The 20,631-nt window shown below is 42.6% G+C and overlaps 1 protein-coding gene across 3 annotated transcripts in view; it reads left to right on the top strand.

Annotated features, from left to right (window-relative positions):
* The first annotated feature begins 2,422 nt into the window (after positions 1–2,422).
* The window catches only part of LOC103281258 (uncharacterized), a 59,839-nt gene continuing 41,630 nt past the window's right edge, over positions 2,423–20,631 (top strand). For 2 of the 3 annotated variants that reach the window (XM_062969304.1, XM_062969301.1), the window contains exon 1: positions 2,423–2,739. The gene's annotated coding sequence lies outside the window, so the exon portion shown is untranslated. The remainder of the gene's footprint in view (positions 2,740–20,631) is intronic. The other variant, XM_062969295.1, reaches the window with a different exon arrangement.

Genomic DNA, 20,631 nt, shown 5'->3' with positions numbered 1-20,631 from the left:
CCAAGGTTTTATTTCCTTATATTCCATGGAGATATATATATATGTATATACAGTAGAGTCTCACTAATCCAAGCTAAACGGGCCAGCAGAAGCTTGGATAAGCGAATATCTTGGATTATAAGGACTGATCAAGGAAAAGCCTATTAAACATCAAATTAGGTTATGATTTTACAAATGAAGCACCAAAACTTCATGTTATACAACAAATTTGACAGAAAAATCAGTTCAATACGCAGTAGTGTTATGTTGTAATTACTGTATTTACGAATTTAGCACCAAAATATCACGATGTATTGGAAACATTGACTACAAAAATGGCTTGGATTATCCAGAGGCTTGGACAAGCAAGGCTTGGATTAGTGAGACTCTACTGTATATGGAAAAACAATATATATATAACAACTATATATATATATAGAGTCTCACTTATCCAACATAAACGGGCGGGCAGAACATTGGATAAGTGAATATGTTGGATAATAAGGAGAGATTAAGGAAAAGCCTATTAAACATCAAATTAGGTTATGATTTTACAAATTAAGCACCAAAACATCATGTTAGACAACAAATTTGACAGAAAAAGTAGTTCAATACGCAGTAATGCTATGTAGTAATTACTGTATTTACGAATTTAGCACCAAAATATCACGATGTATTGAAAACATTGACTACAAAAATACGTTGGATAATCCAGAACGTTGGATAAGTGAGTGTTGGATAAGTGAGACTCTACTGTATATATATATATATATATATAGTTTTTCTTTTCCACCTGTCTGTTCAGAGGATTATAATGCAAGCTCAATTTTGTATTATTATTATTATATTTATTATTATATTCAAGCCACAAGGAGAGGGGAGTAAGAAATAAAATTATTGTTATAATTATTATAGTTGCTGCTGGTTCGGTCTTGATCTTCTGATGCTTTGAACTCCGGAACGTGTATTTTAAAATAGGGAAAATCATATATATTTATTTCTGAGCCCTTGGAGAACTATAAATCTTTGGGGAGAGGGTTTACTGTGGCGCAATAATATCATTGCCAGTTGCAACCCAACTGGATCTGGGACTGATGGGAATTCCAGTCAGCCATATCTAGAGCTGATGGGAGTTGCAGCCTCACCAGCTCTTGGGTGAATGCAAATTCCAATCCATTACCTATACATTATACAGGTATACATTATACAGGTGTACAATATACAGGTGTGCAATATACAGGTGTGCAATATACAGGTATACATTATACAGGTGTACACTATATAGGTGTGCATTATACAGGCGTGCATTATGCAGGTGTGCATTATACAGGTGTGCATTATACAGGTATACACTATACAGGTGTGCATTATACAGGTATACACTATACAGGTGTGCATTTTACAGGTTACACTATACAGGTGTTCATTTTACAGGTATACATTATACAGGTGTGCATTATACAGGTGTACACTATACAGGTGTGCATTATACAGGTGTACACTATACAGGTGTGCATTTTACAGGTATACATTATAAAGGTGTACAATATACAGGTATACATTATACAGGTATACACTATACAGGTATACACTATACAGGTGTACACTATACAGGTGTGCATTATACAGGTGTACAATATACAGGTGTACATTATACAGGTGTGAATTATATAGGTGTGCATTATACAGGTGTGAATTGTAGAGGTATACATTATACAGGTGTGAATTATATAGGTGTGCATTATACAGGTGTACATTATACAGGTGTGCGTTATACAGGTATGCACTATAGAGATATACATTATACAGGTGTGCATTATACAGGTATACATTATACAGGTGTACATTATACAGGTGTGCATTATACAGGTATACACTATACAGGTGTGTATTATACAGGTATACATTATACAGGTATAAACTATACAGGTATACATTATACAGGTGTACTCTATACAGGTGCGCATTATACAGATGTGCATTATACAGGTATGCATTATAGAGGTATACATTAACAGGTGTAAATTATGCAGATATACATTATACAGGTGTAAATTATGCAGATATACATTATACAGGTGTACATTATACAGATATGTATTATACAGGTGTATATTATACAGGTGTGCATTATACAGGTATACATTTTTAATGGGACCATTCATAAAGTCATAGAACTGACAATGAGAATTTCTACGAAATAGTATTAGAAAATGCCTGCCCAGGCAACGTCGGGTACCCATAAGCTTGTTTCTAACAAATAGCATTGCAAGATAGGAAAGTGGTGCAATGGCAGGTATAAAGGCATAGCAATGTTACCAATCTAGCTAGCCAGATAATTGAGCCAATATGACTCTATGGCAATGTTTGTGAGAGGAAGGGAGAGAACAGCGTGTTCCCTCTGAGCTGTCGACACTTGTGTCTCTCGGCCTTCTGTTTCCTTTTTAAACCAGATCCCTCTCTTGGTCAGTCATTAGCATTCCACTGGAGTTAAGTAAATTGAAAACACATCTTTGGTAGGCAGCGCTGCAAAAAAAAAAGGGGGGGAAATATGCCGCATTTCCAAGTCTGACAATGAGGAAGGACAGACGCCTCTCTGTCTATCCATCCATCCAACACGTGTCCAAGAATATAGTGACTTGAATTAATTCTGGGGTGGAGATGATTCCCGAAAGGGTTTAGGTCGGAGCGGCATTCGTTTTGCGGAATATTCTCAAACAATTTGGAGAGCGAACCTTGGAGAGATCCCTTCTTGCCATGGTGAGTTGGAAGCATTTGATAATCGACTTTTTGGTATTTCATGAAAGACAGGGTTCAAATAAGCAGAAGCTGGATGGCCATCTGTCGGGGGTGCTTTGAATGAGACTTTCCTGCTTCTTGCAGGGGGTTGGACTGGATGGCCCATGAGGTCTCTTCCAACTCTATGATTCTATGATTCTATGAAGAGGGTTCGAATCCCTATTTGGACATGGAAACCCTCTGGGGGTGCATCTTCATTCTACAATTAATGCAGTTTGATACCTCTTGAACTGTCATTGCTCAATGCTATGAAATCCTGGGAGTTGTAGTTCAGTAAGGAAACAACATGTGAGGCAAAAGACCTAAAACTCCCATTATTCCATAGCATTGAGCCACGGCAGTTAAAGTGGTGCCAAACTGCATCAATTATACAGTGTAGAGATGAACTTTGTGACTCGTCCAAGGTCTCTGTCGGTGCATCTACACTGTAGAATTAATGCAGTTTCCCATTTAACTGCCTTGGCTCAATGCTAAAGAATACTGGGAGTTGAAGTTTAGCAGATAAGACTAAAGACCTGGTAAAACTACAACTCCCTGGGTCCCATAGCCTTAAACCGCGGCAGTCCAAGTGATGTCAAAATGTATTAATTCTGCAGTGTAGGTGCACTCATTGTTTTTAAATCAATTAGATTGTTGGAGCTGCTTGGGGATTTCCTATCTGATATAATTCAAGAACAGAGAGCAAGAACTAGCAAGCCTCATCTGAGCAAATCTTATCTAGAAAGTGACATGATAAAGTTGCTAAAAATCAGAAAAAAAGATTCCAATTGCTTGCCATTCAGTAATAGATTCAAGGAGGCTAAGTATGACTGCCAGAGTGCAACTAAAGATGTGTCGAATGAATGCAGTTTGACACTGTTTTAACTGCCGCAACTCAATGCGATGGAATCGTGGGAGTTGTAATTTCATAAGGTGTTACACTTTTCTAATAAAGAGTGCTATTGCCTAAATAAACTACAACTCTAACTGCCATATCATGGAGCCATGGCAGTGAAAACTATGTCAAACTACATTGATTCTACAGTGTCATCCGTTCACATTTTGTAAAATTCTGGATGCCTCCCAACAGATGAAAGAAATCAGAATCTAGTTAAGGAAAATTGGGAATGTTTTAACATTAATTTATCAGAATGATGGCAAACAATTGTTCATGCATTTGTGGAATACAGAGACTGGCGAAAATTGTATTTTGTGTGTATCTACCCTGTTGCCCCCAAAATAAGACATCCCGTGAGAATAAGACCTAGTAGAGGTTTTGCTGAATTGCTAAATATAAGGCCTCCCCTGAAAGAAGACCTAGCAAAGTTTGTGTTTGGAAGCATGCACGCCAAACAGAATACCAGAGCATGCAGGATTGGTAATAACAAGAAATTCTTGATAGGATTCAGTTTGTCTGGTTATGCTGGTTTGTGATGACAACTACAGTACAGGATGTAATATATGTTCATTTTTTGTTGCATAATAAATGTAAACTCTTCTTCATGGAAAAATAAGAAACCCCCTGAAAATAAGACAAGCGTATCTTTGGGAGCAAAAATTAATATTAGACACTGTCTTATTTTCAGGGAAACATGGTATTAACATTATGTAACAAAATTTGAAAAATGTTCTGTTCCTGGTTTGAAAGTGTTATTTTCTTGTTTAAGTGTGCTGTCCTTACTCTGAAAGTAATTGTTCTATTCCAAGAACTTTGTTTTTATGGCTGCCACAAACTAGGTTGAATTGGTTGAGACTCTATTAGATATCCATTGAAAAACGAGAAGAAAATGTGCTATAGAAGGATGTCCCTTCCAAAAAGACAAAGTTTAATAAAAGGCCTCAAAACATCGAGACCTCTCTCTGAGTACACTGCACTCTCTCTTGCAGTACTCAGCATTGAAAAACTTGTCCAAACTGGTTCTGCAGCAGCAGAACAGAAACAGTATCAAATCAATCCCAGGTCTTTGCAGGCCCAGCCAATCAGCTTCGTGCACTTCATTTTCCAGTTAACACACATCCCAGTATCTTTGCAAACTATGGCATAATAACCATGAGACCGCGAACCATATTTTAGTTCTTGCAGACCACTGGTGGTCCACGAACCACAGGTTGGGAACCAGTGGTGTAAATAAGGGAAAAAAGGCTGATGTTTCGCCTATTGATCTGCAGTAGATTGATTTGCAATAGATTGTACATGGTTTCTGATGCCAAACAGTCGAACAGCTAAAATAACAAAGTGTGTCTTTTCTGAGCTGCTGAAATGAAGCAAACTCTTGGAAACTTTGGTGTGAGCTCAGTGTGAACAAAGTTCTGCTTAACTGCCATGGCTCAATGCTATGGAATCCTGGGAGTTGTAGTTTTACAAGGTCTGTGATTACATGGCATTCAGCCATGGCAGTTAAAGAGATGTCGAACTGCATTAATACCACTATGCAACATGATTTCTGTTCCTGGGTTATAAAAGTCATTTCCTAATTGGTTCTATCATAAAAACATGGCAAAAGGTTATTAAACTGCAAAAAAATGTGTTTTTGTGCAACATCCTACAGCACATTTTGCTACGGTTTTTCAATGAATATCTCCTAGACCAGGCATAGGCAAACTTTGGCCCTCCAGGTGTTTTGTACTTCAACTCCCACAATTCCTAACAGCCTACCGGCTGTTAGGAATTGTGGGAGTTGAAGTCCAAAACACCTGGAGGGCCAAAGTTTGCCCGTGCCTGTTATAGACCCATGTCATGCAGTTACACTGCATTGAACTGTATTCTATGAATCTACACTGACCATGAAACGCAGCTGTATTTATACAGTTCTTTTTCTCACCCCCTCCAATAAATATGTGCATTTATAAAAGATGAGTTGCCTCCTTCTGGGATTCAAAACAAACTTTTCAGAAGTGGTGGATGTTTGCTTTCAAGTCCGATTTCACACCTGGCTCTAGGTATCTTGAGGTGAATGCTCAATACAAAGAAAAAGGAATTAGGTGCATTAAAAAGCACGAGAGTTCCCCATTCCCTGCAGGAGAGGATAAAAAAGCAAAGGGAACCGCACCAGGAAAGGGGATGTTTGGGGAAACATGATACCAGGCTTCATAATAACTTGGTTATGCTAAAGCGGAGCCAGGCATTTGATGCCCGTTTTCAGCTTCAAAAAAATCCCCCTTTCCCAGAGCCAGGCCTTCCCATGTGATGCTTTGTCCTCTTTTCTGGCCTTGGCTCCTGCCTTTGCTGAAAACTTCTTGGCTTCTTCTGAAAGAGGTTTATTGTCTGCTCTGCCGCCGTCCCCATTTTCATGATTCCAGATGTTTTGGGTCACAATTCACCATCACCATCACAACCGCAGGGAGGGAAAGGAACAAAAAAGAGATTATTATTCTTGCTGGCCTATTGGGCTTCTTCAGAAAAACATCTACTTCTGCTTTATTGACTATTCTGAAGCCTTCGACTGTGAGGATCATAATAAACTGTGGCATGTTCTTGGTGGTATGGGGATACCAAGTCACCTTGTTTGTCTCCTGAGGAATCTGTATAAAGACCAAGTGGCCACAGTAAGAACAGACCACGGAACAACAGACTGGTTCCAGATTGGGAAAGGAGTGCGGCAGGGCTGTGTCCTCTCACCCTCCCTATTCAACTTGTACGCAGAACACATCATGCGACATATGTGCGGGGCTTAAGGAATCCAAGGGAATCCGGAGTTAAAATTGCTGGAAGAAACATTAACAACCTTAGATATGCAGATGATGCCACTCCGATGGCCGAAAGTGATGAAGAGCTGAGGAGCCTTATCACCAAGGTGAAAGAAGAAAGTGCAAAAGCCGGGCTGCTGTTAAACGTCAAGAAAACCAAGATCATGGCAACTACACCTATGTCAGGACCCAGGCTGCAGAGCACCAATAACCATACGCAGAGGCCAGAATCTATCTAATATCTTTATTAAAGAATTATATAAAGTCAATAAAAACAAGTGTAGAATATAGTCCAGAAGTAGACCCTTCAGGAAAGGCCAAATATAGTCCAGGAAAGCAATGTCCAATATATGATATTAAAGTCCAAAGTTATAATCCACTTCACCGAAACACACACTATTTAGCAAGCAATAGTGTGGGGAACTGTCCATAGTCTTTGAGGCTCAAGGTAAATCCGAAGGAGGGGAAAACAAGGCTGGGATCCGAGAGGCAGGGTCCGTGGTTTAAAACGCAAGGCAAGGCAAGACTTGAGACTTGGCAAGGTCCAACTTGAAACAAGACAATCGTGGAACAAGAACTGAGTCCATAGAAATCCGTGGAACAAGGCAGGGCTGGAAACTTGGTTCAGGAGCTGGGAACTGGGGTACGAAGTCTACACACGATCTCACTCCACGAGCTGACGAATTGACTCCGCAAGGAATCCTTTGTGGCCAAACATCTATATAGGATCTTGTTTTCCCGCCAAAGCACACTTTCTCTGGGGAACAAGAACCGAAACCTATACTGTCCAGATGCAGGACTCCTTAAACTTTCCCAAGGGAAACAGACTTAATCATCTAATTGTCTGGCAGCTATCCGGGTGCTTCGGCGAGTCGCCTCCCGAGCGTGTCTATCTTGATTATAATAAAGGCGGCGAGAAAATGGGGGAGATTTCTCCTCAAGGCTTGTTTGGCTGACTTCTTGTGGACAAACATCCTGCAGCTGCAAGGGCTCCAAATCTGGCAGAAACGGTGGGAAACCCAAGTTTTCCTCTTCATCTGTCACAACAGTACTAGGAACGGGACTACATGGCCCATGAGTCATCACACTATCCCCCTCCTCAAGGCCCCCCTCAAACTTGGCCTCTCTCCTCGATTCGCGGGGTCGCGGCTTGGCAGGGTAGGCCTGATGGAAGCGGCGGACTAAATCAGGGGCATGGACTGTGGAAGCGTCTTCCCAAGAGCGTTCTTCGGGTCCAAAACCCACCCAGTCAATGAGATACTGAAGGCGGCGGCGGTGGAAGCGAGAATCCAAAATGTCCTGAACCTCGAATTCCTCCTCCCCATCCACCAAAACAGCAGTGGGGGCCGGTCGGTCTGCATCAGGGCGCACACCATCCGCCGGAAGGAGCAGGGAGCGATGAAACACTGGATGAATGCGCATAGAGCGCGGAAGTTGGAGTTTGAAAGTCACGGGGTTAAGTTGTGCCACCACTGGATAGGGACCAATGAAACGAGCATCTAGTTTTCGGCAGGGGCGGTGAGAGGGCAAAAAGCGAGTGGACAGAAGAACCCGATCTCCTACCTTGATCTCGGGGCCCGGCTGGCGATGACCGTCAGCGTGGCATTTATAGTCCTCCTTGGCTTGGTCCAGTTGCTGGTGCAAGAGTTGTTGCACCGCTGTGAGTTCTTGCAGCCAGTCCTCTGCTGCGGGAACTTCTGAGGTTTCAATGACAGAAGGAAAGAAACGTGGATGGAAGCCGTAGTTTGCAAAGAACGGGGTTTCTTTAGTTGAAGCCTGGACACCATTGTTGTAGGCAAACTCCGACAGCGGCAACAGGGAAGCCCAATTGTCCTGCTGGTAGTTTACATAACAGCGAAGGTATTGTTCCAAAGTGGCATTGGTGCGCTCAGTTTGCCCATCCGTTTGGGGATGGTGAGCCGAAGATAAACGAGAGTCTATGCCCAATAGTTTTTGTAGTGCTTTCCAGAAACGAGAGGTGAATTGAGACCCACGGTCTGTGACCAAACTCTTGGGCAAACCATGTAATCTGAAAACATGCTGAAGGAATAAATCTGCAGTCTCTTTGGCCGTGGGGAGGCCATCGCAGGGAATGAAATGGGCTAACTTGGTAAAAAGGTCCACCACCACTAGGATCGTGGTGAATCCAAGGGAAGGTGGTAGGTCAGTGATAAAATCCGCAGAAATTATTTCCCATGGACGAGATGGAGTAGGAAGGGGATGCAGTAGCCCTGAGGGCTTCTCCCTTCTTATCTTGGAACGCTGGCATACCGGGCAGGTATTGACATATTTTTCTACATCCTTGCGGATCTTGGGCCACCAAAAATCTCGTAGGATCAAATGCATGGTTTTAAATAGTCCAAAGTGCCCTGCTGGCTTGCAGTCATGACACAGACGAAGTGCCTTTTCTCTGCCTGGTCCTGGAGGGATGTAGACGTGTTTTCTGTAACAAAGCAACCCATCCTTAAGTGACAAAGGGAAACGTAGTCCTTGGCGAATTTGGTCCTGAGCCCAGGCATCCGCCTGTTGACTGGTTCTGATTTCTTGAGCACAAAGGGGTCCTGGAGTAGAGGGAGTTGGTTCAACTGCAGTGGATTTGGTGTTTCCCACTGTGAGTGTGGCAAAGTTCTCGGGCTGCAGCAATTGGGATTCGAAGGTCTCTTTGCGCCCTGCAGCATACTCTGGTTTTCGTGATAGAGCGTCTGCTTGCTTGGTCTGAGCTGGGATTACATAATGGATCTGGAAGTCAAAGCGTTCAAAAAAACAAAGCCCAGCGCTGCTGCCTCTGATTTAACTTGCGGGCAGTTCTTAGGTGTTCCAAATTACGATGGTCAGTATGGACCTCAATGGGAAATTTGGCCCCTTCTAACCAATGCCTCCAATTTTCAAAGGCTGCCTTTATGGCCAAAAGTTCCTTCTCCCAAATAGTGTAGTTTCTCTCTGGGGCTGTTAGTTGACGGGAGTAAAAGGCACAAGGATGAAGATGTTCTCCCACTGGTTGTATGAGTACAGCCCCAATTGCCACATCGGAGGCGTCAGCCTGCACAACAAAAGGGGTTTTGGGATCAGGGTGCTGTAGAATTGGCTGGGACGTGAACAACTTCTTTAGTTGCTGGAACCCTTTCTCTGCTTGCTCCGTCCAGCGGAAAGGCTGTTTTCCACGGATGCAGCTGGTGATTGGGTCAGACCAGCGGGCAAAGTCTGGAATGAACTTGCGGTAGTAGTTCGCGAACCCCAAGAAGCGTTGCACCTCTTTCTTGTTGGTTGGCGCTCGCCATTCCAATACTGCTGAAACCTTTGCCGGGTCCATGGAGAGCCCTAGTGGCGAGACACGGTAACCCAGGAAATCTACCTCTTGTAGATCAAAAGCACATTTTTCCAACTTGGCATATAGTCCATGATCCCGTAATCGTTGTAACACCATTCTGACGTGTTTCTCATGTTCCGATTGTGATCTAGAGAACACCAAAAAATCGTCCAGGTATATGATCAAGAACCGATCTAGATAATCCTGAAAAATATCATTGACAAAGTGCTGGAACGTTGCGGGAGCTCCGGATAAACCGAAATTCATGACTAGGGACTCGAATAATCCGAATTTAGTCTGGAAGGCGGTTTTCCACTCGTCCCCCTCTCTGATGCGAACTAGATTGTAAGCCCCCCGAAGATCCAGCTTGGTGTAAACCTTGGCCCCTCGAAGCCGGTCTAATAGGTCCGAGATCAAAGGCAGGGGTAGCGGTTCCGTTTGGTGATATTGTTCAGTGCTCTATAGTCCACAACCAAACGTAAATCCCCTGACTTCTTTTTCACAAACATCACTGGGGAAGCGGCTGGAGATTGAGAGGGTCTGATGAACCCCTTGCGAAGGTTTGACTCTATGAACTCCCTGAGAGCTTCTTGCTCTGGTTCAGTCAAGGAGTAGAGATGTCCTCGCGGGATCGGGGGCCCCTCCACCAAGTCAATGGCACAATCATAAGGCCTATGCGGGGGTAGTCTCTCGGCTTCTTTTTCATTGAAAACATCCCAAAAGTCTGAGTATTTCTTGGGCAAGGTGATGATGGATTCAGCGTCTGTGGCGTGACAGACCTTGGCTACAAGACAATGGTTTTGACAATATTTAGAAGCAAACTGCAGTTCTCTGTTGGTCCATGAGATGCTAGGGTCGTGGAGTGTCAGCCATGGGATTCCCAAAATCACAGGGAAGTGAGGAACCTCGGTAACAAAAAAGGAAATCTCTTCCATGTGTTCCCTTATCCACATTCTGGTGGGTTCCGACCATTGGCTTACTGGACCTGTCTTTAGGGGGCGGCCACCTATGGCTTGCACCACCCGGGCGTTCTTGAAATCGTGGTATTGTAATCCCAGAGAGTCGGCATACTCTCTATCGATGAAATTGTTTGTTGCTCCTGAGTCTATCATGGCATGGATCATGACGGGTCCTTTTTTCGCTGACCACAAGGTGACCACTAGGAGAAATAGGACCCCGGTTGGTGGCTCTTGAGTGGGGTTTCTGACCGGGTTGGCGAGCCTCTCTACGCCCGGTCGCTGGCTTCCCCCACCGGCTTTGCGCCAGCCGCCTCGGCCGTCTCCGTCTCCACGGAGGACGCCGCCGCCAAACGAGCGGCGGGCTTTCTTTTGGCTGGACACTCTCTGGCAAAGTGGCCCCCGTCTCCGCAGTACCAACAGAGGTTTAAACGTTGGCGGCGGGCCTTCTCGGCAACGTCTAATCTGGGACGCACATTGCCCAACTGCATCAGCACCTCCCCGCTTTCTCTGGGGTATGGGGCTGGTGGCGGGGGTCTCCACACTGGACGTGGTTGGATGCCGGTGGGAGCGGGAGGTTTAGCTCCAGCTCTCCCACTCTGGCCTCGGAGCCATTGTTTTCTGTTGGCAAGCATGACTTCGGCTCGTAAACATTGGTCAATAAGTCTTTCAAGAGAGTTTGGAGGATCCACCTTGGAGATTTCTTCCAACATCTCGATGTTGAGACCCTCCCGAAACTGTCCTCTGAGGGCTATGTCATTCCAACCGGTGTTTTGGGCCAGCACTCGGAACTCGGCTATGTACTGGGACAAGGGCCTGTCCCCTTGGGAAAGGCGCCAGAGTTTGTGGCCGGCCGCCTCTAAATTGTCCTCTATCCCCCAAGTCGCCTTAAGGTGATTCAGGAAGTTTTGCGCGGAACTTAGGTGTGGGGAGGCTTCATCGAACAGCGCCGTCGCCCAATTGGCCGCTGGCCCGTCTAGGAGACTGTAAATCCACGCCACCTTGATGTCTTCTTGGGGAAACTCGGCATGACGGGCTTCTAGGTATGCCTGGCATTGACGACGGAAAACATGAACCTTGGAAGCTTCTCCAGAAAACTTGGTTGGCAACGCCAGGGCAGGGAGACGGGTTCCGCGTTCCTTCAAACCCCGTATTTCTCCCTCCTGCGTATGGAGCATATCTCGGATTCTGTCCACTTCATCCTTGGCGATGGTGTAGCTGAGTGGTTGGGCTTCCGCCCTGGTTCCAGTAGACATTCTGGCCTAGGTTAATTGGTGCTTAAGGTGGCGGAGTCAAACTGTCAGGACCCAGGCTGCAGAGCACCAATAACCATACGCAGAGGCCAGAATCTAATATCTTTATTAAAGAATTATATAAAGTCAATAAAAACAAGTGTAGAATATAGTCCAGAAGTAGACCCTTCAGGAAAGGCCAAATATAGTCCAGGAAAGCAATGTCCAATATATGATATTAAAGTCCAAAGTTATAATCCACTTCACCGAAACACACACTATTTAGCAAGCAATAGTGTGGGGAACTGTCCATAGTCTTTGAGGCTCAAGGTAAATCCGAAGGAGGGAAAACAAGGCTGGGATCCGAGAGGCAGGGTCCGTGGTTTAAAACGCAAGGCAAGGCAAGACTTGAGACTTGGCAAGGTCCAACTTGAAACAAGACAATCGTGGAACAAGAACTGAGTCCATAGAAATCCGTGGAACAAGGCAGGGCTGGAAACTTGGTTCAGGAGCTGGGAACTGGGGTACGAAGTCTACACACGATCTCACTCCACGAGCTGACGAATTGACTCCGCAAGGAATCCTTTGTGGCCAAACATCTATATAGGATCTTGTTTTCCCGCCAAAGCACACTTTCTCTGGGGAACAAGAACCGAAACCTATACTGTCCAGATGCAGGACTCCTTAAACTTTCCCAAGGGAAACAGACTTAATCATCTAATTGTCTGGCAGCTATCCGGGTGCTTCGGCGAGTCGCCTCCCGCGCGTGTCTATCTTGATTATAATAAAGGCGGCGAGAAAATGGGGGAGATTTCTCCTCAAGGCTTGTTTGGCTGACTTCTTGTGGACAAACATCCTGCAGCTGCAAGGGCTCCAAATCTGGCAGAAACGGTGGGAAACCCAAGTTTTCCTCTTCATCTGTCACAACAGTACTAGGAACGGGACTACATGGCCCATGAGTCATCACAACCTATTGGTAACTGGCAAATAGAGGGAGAAAACGTAGAGGCAGGGACAGACTTTGTATTTCTAGGCGCAAATATTACTGCAGATGCAGACTGCAGTTGGAAATCAGAAGACGTTTCCTTCTTGGGAGAAGAGCAATGGCCAACCTTGATAAGATAGTGAAGAACAGAGACATCACACTGGCAACGAAGGTCCGCATAGTCAAAGCAATGGTATTCCCTATAGTAACCTATGGATGTGAGAGTTGGACCATAAGGAAGGCTGAGCGAAGGAAGAGAGACGCTTTTGAACTCTGGTGCTGGAGGAAAATCCTGAGCGTGCCTTGGACCTTGGCAAGAAGATCCAACCAGTCCATCCTCCAGGAAATAATGCCCAGTGGCTGCTCACTGGAGGGAAGGAGATGAGAGGCAAAACTGAAGTATTTTGGCCACATCATGAGGAGACAGGAAAGCTTGGAGAAGATCGCGATGCTGGGGAAAAGGGAAGGAAAAAGGAAGAGAGGCCGACCAAGGGCGAGATGGATGGACGGGATCCTTGAAGGGACTGGTTTGACCTTGAAGGAACTGTGGGCACCAACGGCCAACTGGGAGCTCTGGCCTGGACTGGTCCAGGAGGTCACAAAGAGTCGGAGGCGACTGAACGACTGAGCAGCAGCAATGGAAACTTCATTGCTTTGTTGTTGTGTGCCTTCAATTCCTTCCCAATGTACGGAGACTCTACTAAAGCAAACTTATCATGGGGTTTTCTTGACACAGATAGCCCTGATCTTATAATTTTATATGTTTCATAATTTAGGGGTTTCATTCCTCTATATCAATACAGTCACCATAAGTCAAAGTCAACTGGATGATAACGTCAACAACATCTTGGACGGCTCTTTTAAAGATAGCATTGAATTTGCATAAGACACCAAATTTCTGGTTTCCGTCCTGGGTCTTTCAGGGCTAGTCCACATCTTTATCAATGACCTGGATGCTGGAATAGAAGGCATGCTGATCATATCAGCAGCTGACACCAAATTGTGAGGAATAGGTAATATCCTTGAGGACAAGGTCAGGATCCAAAATGACTTTCGCAGATTAGAAGGATGGGCCAAATTAATTTCAACAGTAGAAATGTTACGGCGATACTCGGATCACAATGCACATGTAACATACCTATTAGACATACAACACATACAGACAGACAGTAAAGGTAATTCAACATTTCCCAACTTCCGGCTTCAGGAGTTTATGCTCAGTTCCAGCCACAGGGGGAGCTGTCACTTCATCCACTATGACGCCGAGTCCTTTTTTGATTGTAGTATTTCCTCCTTGCTCTTCGCTCGCTGGCAGTTTTTATGGTGTTGTAAATTAAATTAACCTCCCCGCTTAAGCGGTCCCTAATTTTCTCTACTCACAGCTGCAGCCGTTTTCGGGGCCGGGATGTGGCGCAGCTGGCTAGTAACCAGCTGCTATAAATCACTACTGACCGAGAGGTCATGAGTTCGAAGCCCAGGTTGGGTTAAGCCTCCGACCATTAATAGCCCTGGCTTGCTGTTGACCTATGCAGCCCCGAAAGACAGTTGCACCTGTCAATTAGGGAAATTTAGGGATGCTTTATGCGGGAGGCTAATTTACAACACCATAAAACTGCCAGCAAAACACGAGGAAAGGAATGAGGAAGTACAGCCACTCCGGATGGTGAAGCAACAGCTCCTCCTGTGGCCGGAATCGTGAAGCTGGAAAAATGTTTAAAATGCCTCTGAGTCTGTCTAATGTATGTTGTTTGTCTGTTGGCATTGAATGTTTGCCATATATGTGTTCATTGTAATCCGCCCTGAGTCCCCTTCGGGGTGAGAAAGAAGGGCGGAATATAAATACTGTAAATAAATAAGTAAATAAATAATTTTTCTTTTCTTTTTTTAAAATTATATTTTATTGAGGATATAATAAGGGGGAAGGGGAAAGGGGGCAGATAAGGGAGAAAAGAAAAAAAAGGGTTAAGTTTTTTTTATTTCATGTATAGTGGGGGAACAATAATATGACAGAAAAGTAGGAAAACTATAGATATGCGAAAGAAAGAGAAAAAGGGAGAGGAGGAAGAAAGAAAAATAAAAGTAAAAGAAGTAAAAATGAAATAATAATAATTATAATAATAATAAAGAAAAATGAAAAAACCCACCAATATTGACTTCTATCTAGTCTTCTGCTGCATTGTCTTTAACTCTGTGTATAATCTATTTTGAGGGTAAAAAACAGATCTTAATAGCACAACACAAAAATGGCTCATCACATCTTGATCCTTCATTAAAAGCAGGAGGACTATACATTTTGTTATTTCTTTTATTTTTCCCTTTTTTTCATATTCCTCTATTTTGAACCAGTCTGTGTATTTAATCGGGTTACCTGAGTTTTTCTTTAGTAAAAAGGTTACTGTATATACTCGAGTATAAGCCTAGTTTTTCAGCCCTTTTTTTAAGACTGAAAAACCCCCTCGGCTTATACTCGGGCGAGGGTCCTGGTTGGCTTGTATTTGGGTCAGCTTATACTCGGGAATATATGGTACATTTATTATTTTTCTCTATTATTGCTGCTACTATTACATTTATTTTACTCTATTTTTATTATTAATAATACATTTATTATTTCATTCTGATATTATTATTATTGCATTTATTATTTTACTCTATTTATTATTACTTGTATTATTTTCCTGTATTATTTATTATTTATTTATTTCAATTATTTATACCCCGCTCTTCTCACCCGAGGGGACTCAGGGCGGCTTACAAGTGGCAATTGATGCCGTTACACTGATATACAATAAACTAAAACGATTAAAACAGTTAAAGCAGTCATAATATAGTCATAAAATACAATATACAAGTTTAAAACAATGCAAAGTGCTTATGCCATTCATCCACCAGACCTTATACAAGAGCCGTAATTCAGACCGTGTCGAAGCCAACACATGCTTTATTATTATTTTTTATTAATTATTATTATAATGTAGTAATTATTAATTTATTATTTATTATTATTATTGCATGTATTTATTATTATTATTACATGTATTATTTTACTCTATTATTATTAAAAGGATACATAAGCACATTTACATTGAAGAAGATGAGAATAATGATTTAATCAGAGTTGGACAGTCTTATCTTAAATTTGAGCTTTATGTAAATATTCAAAAACATTTAACCTACGGATGCCTCAAGTAATGTAATTTTATTGGTATCTATTTTTATTTCTGAAATTTACCACCCTCGGCTCATACTGGAGTCAATGTTTTCCCAGGTTTTTTGTGGTAAAATTAGGTGCCTCAGCTTATATTCGGGTTGGCTTATTTTATTTATTTATTTATTTATTTTTCAAACTTATATGCCGCCACTCCCCTAGGGCTCGGGGCGGCTTACTTGAGTATATACTCGAGTATATACGGTAATTTGTCTATGTCTTTAATCTCTCAGCTGCAGCTGTTTTTGAACTTCTTAGGTGGAAGTAAGCTAGGCTGTTAAACGGTTGGGTGCTCAATCTGACCCGGGCTTTGAACTCATGACCTTTTGGTCAGCAGTGATCTATTGCTGCTGGCTATGAACCAGCTGTGACACAGTCTGGTCCATATGGGCCCGTTCAGCCTCCTCAAAGGCTATTTGAACATTCATGTTTTCAGGTTGGAATGGAAGGATTGAAGGTGGGAACTAATCTAGTCTCTTTTGGGAGGGCATTCCAGAGCTGGGAAGCCACCACAGATGCCCATCCAGCCTCTGTTGATGGAGAAGCCACCATCATTCCTGTTATCTGGAGTGTTAGGAAGGCGATGACAGTCCTCTGCCTCCTAGAAAGGAAGGGCAAACTCTTCAGGGACAGCCGAGGTGTTGCTAATGCCCGAATGTCAGGGAATCCATCATGGCTCAAGCTGCCCTTTGAAGCTGCCTTCCTGGCTTTGCCTGAGTCTCTCTGGAAGGAGAAGGAACGTTTTCATCCCTGCTTCATGCCAGCCAGACATATTTGTGGCAGGTTTCAAATGAGGTCCAGTCTTTGTAGACTTTTTTTCCCCTTTTTCCAGTCCTGTGGTCTCTTGTTTCATCACTGTGGTCAACATTTAAAGTTCTAAATAAAAAATCTAGGACACAAGAACTGCTTTTTCATTTGCTGGAAACTTGTTAAGAGAAGCCTGAAATCCAAACCTAAGTTTGCATCTGCAGTGGAGAATGAATGCAGTTTGACAGCACTTTCACTACCTTGTCCTAATGCCAATGGGACCCTGGGATTTGTAGTTTGTTGCGACACCAGCACTCTTTGGTGAAACTACAATACCCACGATTCCATAGCATTGAGCCATGGCAGTTAAAATGGTATCAAACTGCATTCCTTCTATACCAGGGATCCTCAAACTTTTAAAGCAGAGGGCCAGTCCACAATCCTTCAGACTGTTGAGGGGCCGAATTATCATTTGTATGATAATACATGTATGCATACGTATTAGGCTTGCTCAAATAATTCGATTTCCCCGTTACCCGTTATTAATTCGTTATTTTCGTTTGTTTTGAAGCAATATACGACCTTGATTGTCCACACGTCTGGATATTGCGGTTTCGAATCGCGAGAGGCCGTTTTTTCTTATTTCTTCGTTTTTTTCGTTAGGAAAAAAAAGCTTTTGCAAATCACCCAAACTCCTTTCCTTTTGCCCCTCAGCAAAAGGGGCGTCACGGGCTCAGCCAATGGGAGGGGGCGAGGGGGAAGGAGGCCGAGGAGGAGGAGGAGGAGGAAGACAGAGGGGGGAAATGGCCGCCGCCGCCGCCGCCTCGCCTCAGCTCAGGCCTGGAGAGACCGAGAGAGACAGAGAGGGGCCCGGCGGTGAGGAGGAAGAGGCCCGGGATGCGAGGGGGTGTGGGCCAGGCCCGTCCTCGGCTGCTCCCGGGGAGGGAGGGAGGGAGGGAGGGAGGACTACGACTCCCAGGGGCCCAGATTCGCACCCTCCCTCCCCCCAATACAGGTCTCCAGTCCATACCACGCTACATGAACTTGAATGGATACTGTGGTTGTGTTGTCGAAAGCTTTCATGGCCGGGATCACACTGTTGTGGTATGTATTCCGGGCTCTATGGCCATGTGCCAGAAGCATTCTCTCCTGACGTTTCACCCACATCTGTGGCAGACATAGAGGTTTTGACGTCTGTGCGAAGCTAGGCAAGTGGGGTTTATATATCTGTGGAAGGTCCAGGGTGGGAGAAAGAACTCTTGTCTGTGGGAGGCAAGTGTGAATGTTGCAATTGGTCACCTTGATTAGCATTGAATAGCCTTGCAGCTTCAAAGCCTGGCTGCTTCCTACCTGGGGGAATCCTTTGTTGGGAGGTATTAGCTGGCCCTGATTGTTTCCTGTCTGGAATTCCCATTTTCTGGGTGTTTCTGGGAAGGTAATGGCACTCCATGTAGTCATGCCGGCCACATGACCTTGGAGGTGTCTATGGACAACACTGGCTCTTGGGCTTAGAAATGGAGATGAGCACCAACCCCCAGAGTCAGACATGACTGAACTTAACGTCTGAACCTTTACCTATACACACACACACACACACACACACACACACACATAAGCAGGGACTATATATATATATATATATATATATATATATATATATATATATATATACACACACAATCTATATCACACACACACCAATTTAACAAAGTTTCAGCCACAAAAACAAAGTTTCTGAAGTAGAACAATGACTTTCACAGTAAAGACAACCCAATTTAACAGGAAATAAGACTTTCAAACCAGGAACAGATTTCTGCAATTATTAAAAAATGGTTTATTATAAAAGCTATGAAAATTCTCCAAAAATCAGAGGATAAGGGAAACGTTCCAAATTTTGGTGAGCTATCAGTGTTAAATGTGTTCTACCACTGTACCAAGCTTGAAGAAGATCACTCAAAAAATGAGGGTGGGAGAGTCCTGTAAAGTCCTCTCCCTCTGTGCTGTTTTTGGGAATTGCGCATGCGCGTCCGCCATTAACGAATTAATTTTGAAAATAACGAATTTTCGTTAATTTCGAAAAATTTTAGGGGCCAAATTCGGAAATACCATCAGAAACGAAACGCTGCCCCCCTCTAGTTTTGAAACGAGTTTAGAATCAAATTTTTCATGGATCGATCAAGCCTAATACGTATATGTATGTGTGTGTGTGTGTGTGTGTGTGTGCATATATTATATAATTTACAATATATAATAATAACATATTGTATATACATATAATATTCATAATATTATATTTTAATACAATATAATACTAATAATACAATATACAGTAGAGTCTCACTAATCCAAGCCTCGCTTGTCCAAGCCTCTGGATAATCCAAGCCATTTTTGTAGTCAATGTTTCCAATATATCGTGATATTTTGGTGCTAAATTCGTAAATACAGTAATTACAACATAACATTACTGCGTATTGAACTACTTTTTCTGTCAAATTTGTTGTATAACATGAAGTTTTGGTGCTTAATTTGTAAAATCATAACCTAATTTGATGTTTAATAGGCTTTTTCTTGATCAGTCTTTATAATCCAAGATATTCGCTTATCCAAGCTTCTGCCGGCCCGTTTAGCTTGGATTAGTGAGACTCTACTGTAATAATAATAATAATAATAATTATATATTTTATTTTACATGTAATATTACTAATAATATTACAATATATTGATACAGTACAATATAGTAATTTATTACCAGTATTGTACTATGCTAATAATATAATATTCTATGCAAATTTAATTTGTAAGCTGCTCTGAGTCCCCTTCGGGGTGAGAAGGGCAGCATATAAATGTAGCAAATAAATAAATAAATAAATAAATTTGAAAGAAAGAAAAAACCCAACAAATTCCTATGCACACTGTAAATGTCTTATTTGTAAAGCAAAACAACAACAACAACAACAACAACAACGAAAGAACAATACAATATTTAAAAATAAAAACAATTTTAACAAACATAAACCTATTAGGATTTCAGTGGAAAGTGTGGGCCTGCTACTGGCCAATGAGATAGTCAAGTTAATTAGGATTATTGTTGTTGTTGTTGTTGTGTGCCTTCAAATCATTTCAGACTTTGGGCGAGCCTAAGTCAAAAATTATTTATTTATTTATTCATTTATTTATTACATTTATATCCTGCCCTTCTCACCCCAAAGGGGACTCGGAGCAGCTGTATGTACATACAATATATTATATTATTAGCATAGCACAATATTAGCATTATATATCATCATATTGAACTATACCATTATACTGTAATATTATATGTAATATATAACATACTATTAATATTATTATATGGTATTATTATTAGTATTATATTGTATAACATGATATTATTATCAATATTATACGTATATACAATCTATTATATTATAAAACTGAGGGCAGGGGCCAGGTAAAAGACCTTGGAGGGCCGCATTCGGCCCCCGGGCCTTAGTTTGGGGAACCCTGTTCTACACTGTAGATGCGCCCTTAGACTCTGTAAAATGTAGATGTTATCCTTACTAGAAGAATAATAGAATTCTAGCACCTAAGAATTGGAAGGGCCATTCAGCCCAAACCTCTGCCATTGAGGAAAGTACAACTAAAACACTCCTGACAGATAGCCATCCAATCTGTTTTAGAGAAACCAACTCACCAAGCTGAAGACAAGCCGCAGAGGTTTATTATGGTTTAGCCAAAAGGGATGTAAGTACAGC

This window comes from Anolis carolinensis, chromosome 1 (genome assembly GCF_035594765.1).
Source record: "Anolis carolinensis isolate JA03-04 chromosome 1, rAnoCar3.1.pri, whole genome shotgun sequence".
In the NCBI taxonomy this organism is placed as follows: domain Eukaryota; kingdom Metazoa; phylum Chordata; class Lepidosauria; order Squamata; family Dactyloidae; genus Anolis; species Anolis carolinensis.
Note: the sequence above shows the minus strand (reverse complement) of the source record. Positions and strands in the feature narration are given on the sequence as shown.